A 6,883-nucleotide genomic window follows, 5' to 3' on the forward strand; every position below is an offset into this window, starting at 1 on the left:
TGGACCCGTAGCCTATTTCATAAATAAGGTATATTATAAATAGGCCTGAACCATAAACTGATTTGAGATGTTGAAGTTGGGCTAGAAATATGGGCTTACTATTCCTAGAAATCTGATCGACGAGTATAGATTTTATGGGTTAGGCTTACTACGGACCTCGGGGGCCTTATGCTTACCTAGGCCCTAGTGCCGGTCCAGCCCATGGTTTCGAGTCGTGACAAAAATGGATGAAGCAGCCGGTACGGCCCATGATTTCGGGTCGTGACAAAAATGGATGAAGCAGAAAAGAAAGTCTTGGATATGCAAATCTTTGTGCCGCATTCATCATCAAATTAAGAACTTAGATTATGGTTTATACATAAATCGTAGTCATCTTCTATCTGCGACATATATGGCTGAAATTTGAGGGGTAATTAATTTTTTTTTTTTTAATTTTGTAGATCATGTTGATTTATTGATATAATCTAACCTTTGATCGGTAAAGTGCAGCTTTGATTTAACTTTATTTCTAGTTTCATTTTTGGACAATTTTTTTGATACGATTTGATGAATTAATTATATTTTATTGCTCAAAAAAAAATCCTCATCAATATTTTTTATCTTAATTTTTAATTACATGTGTCATTTTTTTTATAAGCAAGGGAAATTGTGAAATTGAATTTTATGATATCTAGTCTCCCCTGTTTTCTTTTTTTTTTTGTTTTTAAAAAAAAGATCCACTGTTTTTCTTAATAAGTCACTTCAGTCGGTAAATTATTGACAAAGCTATCAGTTTTTAACTTACAATAGACTTGGTCATCAGTTTGGATCAAATTAGAATAGATCTAAGAAATCTACTATCGAATTAGAAGGTATCTAAGAAATCCTTGCCCAAATTCAACCAAACAAACAGATTTAGGTTCTAGTTCAATTGATAAAGTTAGCAGGGACAGATCTAGGGCAAATATTTTAAGCGAGCCAAACAACAATTTTTTTTAAAGCTTTTACGGAGTTAAATATAATTTTTTTTCTATATTTTTAAGGATCAAAATGTTATTTTTTCTAGAAATAAATAAAAAATCTCGGGGTGGGCTGGGCTCCCATGGGCCTCCATTAATCTCTGCCCCTGAGTATTAGGATATTTATGGTCTAATTTTTACAAAAAAAGAAAGAAAAAAAAAATCTAGCAAATCCTTTGCCAAGATAAAAATTAGTCTGAAATTAACTATATTGAGACCAAACTACAATTTTATGACTACATTAAGATTCCGATTTTACTCCATACAGGCCTTAGACCCCTGATTTGATCAACTAGCCACCAGTTAGTGACAGATTTGAAACCACAGATGTTGCATAATAATATTTTTTTGAATTAAAAAATTTAATTTCCATTTCAAATATTTTGTTTTTACATATAATAATAGCTTTTGTTTTATATATATTTTGAATGATTTACAGGAGCTGCTGCCAATTTACAAATTTGTCCAGCAAATGGAAATGGGTCCAAATTTGAGGCCATTAACATCAAATTTCAAGCAGGAAGTGTGTTTGTGAAATGACCCGATATATTATTTTCAAAATCCTTTAAGTTAAAATTAAATCAAAATGCCAAATAATCTAAAGTCTAGCCAATGAGATATTATTCATCAATATTTTAATTTCATTGGTTAAGAAATAATTAAGGTTGAACTACAAGAAAATCGGACTTAAATCTTTTAGTAACCAATTGAAATTTCAACCGAATTGGACCACCCCGGGGTTGAACCAAATCATCTATTCGGACCGAACTAAGCCTTTTTACCCAATCACTGGAAGAGAGAGAAAAAAATCTCATCTCCTTCCCCTCTCTCGATGCCGACAGCTCTCCCTTCCCCTTTGCTCTTCGCTCTTCGCTCTTTGGCCATCGGCCACCTAATTTTGCGAGTAAATACTCTAAAGCCATGTACTCACTGCAAGGTGTTTCATTCAAGCCTTGGTTTGCGCGATTTGAGCCCAAATCGAGGGAAAACTCGACTTAAATGATTCGACACCGTCGCAGCATCAATTTTTCGGCCATTCACGTTGTTTTCGACGACTTGAGGCTTCAAGGTAGGTGTCGATCGATTCATCTCCTCTCCCTATTTCATTTGATTGTTTCGGTGTCAAGTATGTTAGAGATAATAGCAGTTCGAGTTTGAAATGAAAATCAACCACTTAAGTATATCTTCTTGTTGTAACTAATTTGTTTTGATTGGTTAGTTTTGTATTGATTGTTATAGGAGGTCAGTGTACATAGGAGTCTCTTGTATCTATTTGAGAAACTCTCATATCAGAAATAAAAAACTTTTTCAGTTTCTGATCAAACTCTATTAGAGTACGGTGTTCGGAATCGGAGAACCCAAAGCGGTGACCACTGAACATTCTAGGCCCATTTTTAGCCAAATGGTTAACACCCATGTTAAATTGATTACATATTAGTGATCCTCCTATCATAACGAACAAATTGATGTATGATTTGCAATTTTTGGTGCAGTTGGATTTTCCGACCACCGCGCATGGTGGCCAGTGGCGACAGTTTGGTGACCGGCCGGCGACGCTCCGATAAGGCTCCAAAGGTAGAATCTTCTTCTCTTCACTTTGATTTTTAGTATGTAATCCAATTTTGCATTGGTAAACCTTATAACCCAATTCTACATTTTTCCTTTAGAAATCAATTTGTATTTATTTCCTTATTTTACAATTATTTGACGAGATTATGTAAAAGTTGTGATCAGTTAGAAAATTATTTAATTTGGTTAATCCAAGTCAGAAATTTAAAAACCTAGATTGCTAAGGGGTAAGAATATTATTTTTTGTACTTTAAGTGGTAGTAAGAGACTAATGGGAAGCTAAGTATTTAAATAGAAAATTTTAATTAGATATATATATTATCATGGTACGAATTGAATTCGTGAAAAATATCTTTGCTTTGAGTTGGGATTAATTACTGGTGTGGATAAATTGATTCAAGTTGATTTAATGATGACATAATGGAGGATGGGCTGTGTGTTGATATGTGCCATGTATAAAATTTGGATAGTCTAGTTTACAGAGGAAATGCTATCGAATTTCGGCAGAACACTTATTAAAGAACTAAATCAGTTATATCCTTAGGAGGTGGTAACGACTAAAACTTTTAGTATTACTATTTCCATTATTATTATTATTATTATTATTATTATTATTATTACTTACTAAATAACTACAAGCATTATTAAAAGTTATAAACTAGAGTAAATAAATAAATAAAGGAATAATGTGAGTATATATATATATATATATATATATATATATATATATATATATATATATATATAGTTTAGTTTGATATGTTAGATAAGTGGCTAGTAACTAAAAATTAATAAATGAATGCGAAATACATTTCTAGAATTAGAACTCTTATTTAGAATTTTCTTTTTTTTTTTTTTAGATGTTTTTAAAGTTCCAAAATGTCAAGATAAAAGCTAGAAGAGTGCAGTAATAAAGATAGCCCTTTTAAGGACAATGAAGAACTATGAGTAGCATTAGATAATTCGCATTAGCCACCTGCATTTGCATCCATGCATACACAACTAAATGCTAGACATGCATTACTTATTAAATTGTTATTTTATGTTGCATTATTTGTTGCTATTGGAAATGGCTTGGTTAGCTGTGATGTGCTTCATGTATGCTTTGTTTGTGTGAAATTCGGATGAAGTGGGTCACTGTTGGGTTTGTGAGGGCGATCTATGATACCATCGGCCATGGATGGGAAGATCGGCGCTTCCATGTGCATCTAATGAAATATGATATGGAAAACCACAGAGTGGCCTCCTGTTGGTATGGAAAAGAAAAGAGGGTATAAAAAAATGAGAGGGCTGATCAAGTGAGATTGAGACTGGTTAGCCATGTATGGGGATCGGGTCCCTGGTGCACACGTGATGAGAGGGCGGGCCATGTGTAAGGACAGCTCGTCGGGGTTTTGGTGACGCCACTAACCAATCTCCACTTGATGTGATTATATCAAGGTGTTAATATTTGTAATTGTTGTTTCTATGTCATTTGTGTGATTGACTACATGATCATATAGTTAGTCGGAAGACTAAATTGATTTACACATCCACTTGTGTGATTGTGTGAGGTGAGAGGGTTATCTAACCCTACTCATTGAGTTTGGTGCTCACCTCTGCCTCCTTATTATTTTCAGGTAATAGGAGGAAAGAAGAACCCTATGGGTCCAACCGAGTTGAAATATAAATATGGAAAATTATTAATAATTATTTTAAGCATGTAAATGTAAAGGACTGTAAATTATGGAGTTCCGCAATTGTATTCCAAATGGATTATAATTGAATAATATGGATATATGTATTAATTATATGAATTGTATTTTGATACGTCTATGGACTATCAGATTGGGCTTTGATTATGAGAATATAGTTATTGGCCTTGAGGCCACGACTATGAACAGAATATGGGTTTAACTAATATAGGCTTACTACGAGCCTAGGAGGCCCTAGTGCCGGTTCGGCAGTTGGAAACGGGAAGTGACATTTTTGCGATAACAATTTTAATAAATTTTAACTTTTTAATGAGTGTTTAATTGATCTAAATTTTGTAAATTAAAGTGTTCATTAGAACAATTTTAAAAATTGAAGTGTTTAATATATGTAATTTTATAAGTTGAAGTGTTTGATGAGTCAAAGTAAAAGTTGATGGTGCCAGAAGGTTGAAGTTTCAAAGTTCAGAGGTGAATTTATGTATTCTATCCATTTTTTTTAGCTATAAAATATAATTAATTCATCAAATCATAAACAAATAGTTGTCCGAAATGAAACCAGAAATAAATGCTTCTTAAAAAAAAAAAGTTAAATCAAAGCTTAGATATATTTATATACAAAATAAAAAAAATAATTGATTACCTCTCGAATTTCGGGCATGCATGTGGTAGATAGAAGGTGACTACGGTTTAAGTACAAACCATAATCTTGCTCTTAATTTGATGATGAAGGCGGTCACAAAGATTTGTATGTCCAAAACTTTCTTCTTTGCTTCATCCATTTCATAACAAACAAAATCCATATTGCTCCATAAAATTTGAATTTATGGCAGAACATTTGCCATAAGTGAAATAAAATTATGTTAATTGAAGTCATACATATTTAAAGAAATAAATTAAAATATTATCGATACAACTTTTGAAATTGTTATTCTTTATTTTCATTTCTCAATAAAATAAAAAAACAAAGAAAATAAACATTTAATGCACAAAATCCAAAAATCCATCAACACCAATAAGAAATATTTGTAATCCAATTCATTATACATTTTTGTAAATATGGTTGGTTATTAAAATTTAATATTTTATGTTGATGCATTTATTTTGCCTCATGCGTTAGAAGGAAACAAAATGAAGAATTCTTTAAAGAACTTTTTGAAATTGTAATGCTTTATTTTCATTACCGAAAAAAATTAGAAATAAAAAAAGGTAATTGAAAAATTTATTCATGTACAAAATCTTGCAAATCTATCACTGATAAAAACATATTTGTAATCTAATTCTCATGTTTTTTAATAAGTATTTTATTACAGAAATTCACAATTCTAATGTTAATCAGTGTTCTGAGAAACGGGCCGATCAGTGAATTAGTGAAGGTAGGGATTCAGTGAATCGGAAAATTCGACCGGATTCAATGTGGTTTAACCGGATTTTTATATATAATATTTTTAAATATATTTATTAAATAAAATTGAAAATATAGGCTACAAAAAAAAAATTTTTTGATCTCAAATAAAAAAACGGTTTCAAATTTGCTTTTACAAAAAAGAATAAAAAAATTAGTAAATAATTTTAAATAAAAAGAATAAAATATGACTAAATTTAATACTAAAAAAAATTAATTAATTATCATAAAATATATTATTATTTCGCACATGCGGCTTTAAAGTTAGGCAATTTAATTATTTTAATTAACATATTAGGACTTTGACTTTACGAATAAAGAGGCCCAAAAACTAAAAATTAGCTGGTCCAATTTTTACGAGGCTCAAATTTAAAAAATGCCCATATTTTATGAAAAACCCAGAATTTAAATTGAATCAATTTTTAACCAATCCGGTTCACCAATTTTTAGCTGTTTTCATATGGTTTTTATTGGTTCAGGCCGATTTTTAGACTCTCGATTTTCCTATGCAACTCAAACTAGACCATAGTTGGATTTCTGGTTAAACCAATCCAACTGGCAAGTCCAGCCTGATTTTCAAAATAATGATGTTAATGCATGCACTGGTCCTAGTACCTTACAAGGAAATAAAGTGAGGAAATGTTCAAAATTTTCTAAATTATGATTTTTTTACTTTATTAGAGAATTATAATTTTAATGTTAATGCATGCATTAGTCCTTGTACCTTAGAAGGAAATAAAATGAGGAAATATTTACAAAATTTTCTAAAATTATGATTTTTACTTTCACTACAGAATTCACAATTTCTGTGTTAATGCATGTACTAATCCTTGTACCTCACGAGGAAATATTAACAAAAATTTTTAAAAATATGATTTTTAACTTTCATTTTCCACCAAAACTAAAAAAGAAAAATGTTTGAAATCTGAACTATGACATATATATCACCACTAATGAGAATATTTGTAATCTAGTTTATTATCCTTTTTCTATAATTTGGATTTATACAAGAACACTTACTAAGAAAAGTAATTAGTTATTGAAGAAATCTTAAAAAATATATATGTTTAATTAATTTAATAGAAATCCAACAATTTATTTCTTCCACAAAGATTAAAACTTTAACACATTCATATTTAGAAAAACATCAACAGCTTAGCATTTCATAAAAGATAAACAGATATGTGTGTTAAACAAGTGTAATAAAGCAAGATCTCAAA

The 6,883-nt window shown here is 30.5% G+C and overlaps 1 long non-coding RNA gene across 1 annotated transcript; it reads left to right on the forward strand.

Annotated features, from left to right (window-relative positions):
• Positions 1-1,789: 1,789 nt before the first annotated feature.
• On the forward strand, positions 1,790-4,376 carry LOC105644001 (uncharacterized). Its single transcript, XR_001047352.4, has 3 exons — positions 1,790-2,067; positions 2,492-2,573; positions 4,187-4,376. It is a non-coding gene; the product is annotated as an uncharacterized LOC105644001 (long non-coding RNA).
• The last annotated feature ends 2,507 nt before the right edge of the window (positions 4,377-6,883 follow it).

Source organism: Jatropha curcas, chromosome 9 (genome assembly GCF_041381405.1).
Source record: "Jatropha curcas cultivar XTBG-Jc1 chromosome 9, XTBG_Jcur_1.0, whole genome shotgun sequence".
Taxonomy (NCBI): Eukaryota; Viridiplantae; Streptophyta; class Magnoliopsida; order Malpighiales; family Euphorbiaceae; genus Jatropha; species Jatropha curcas.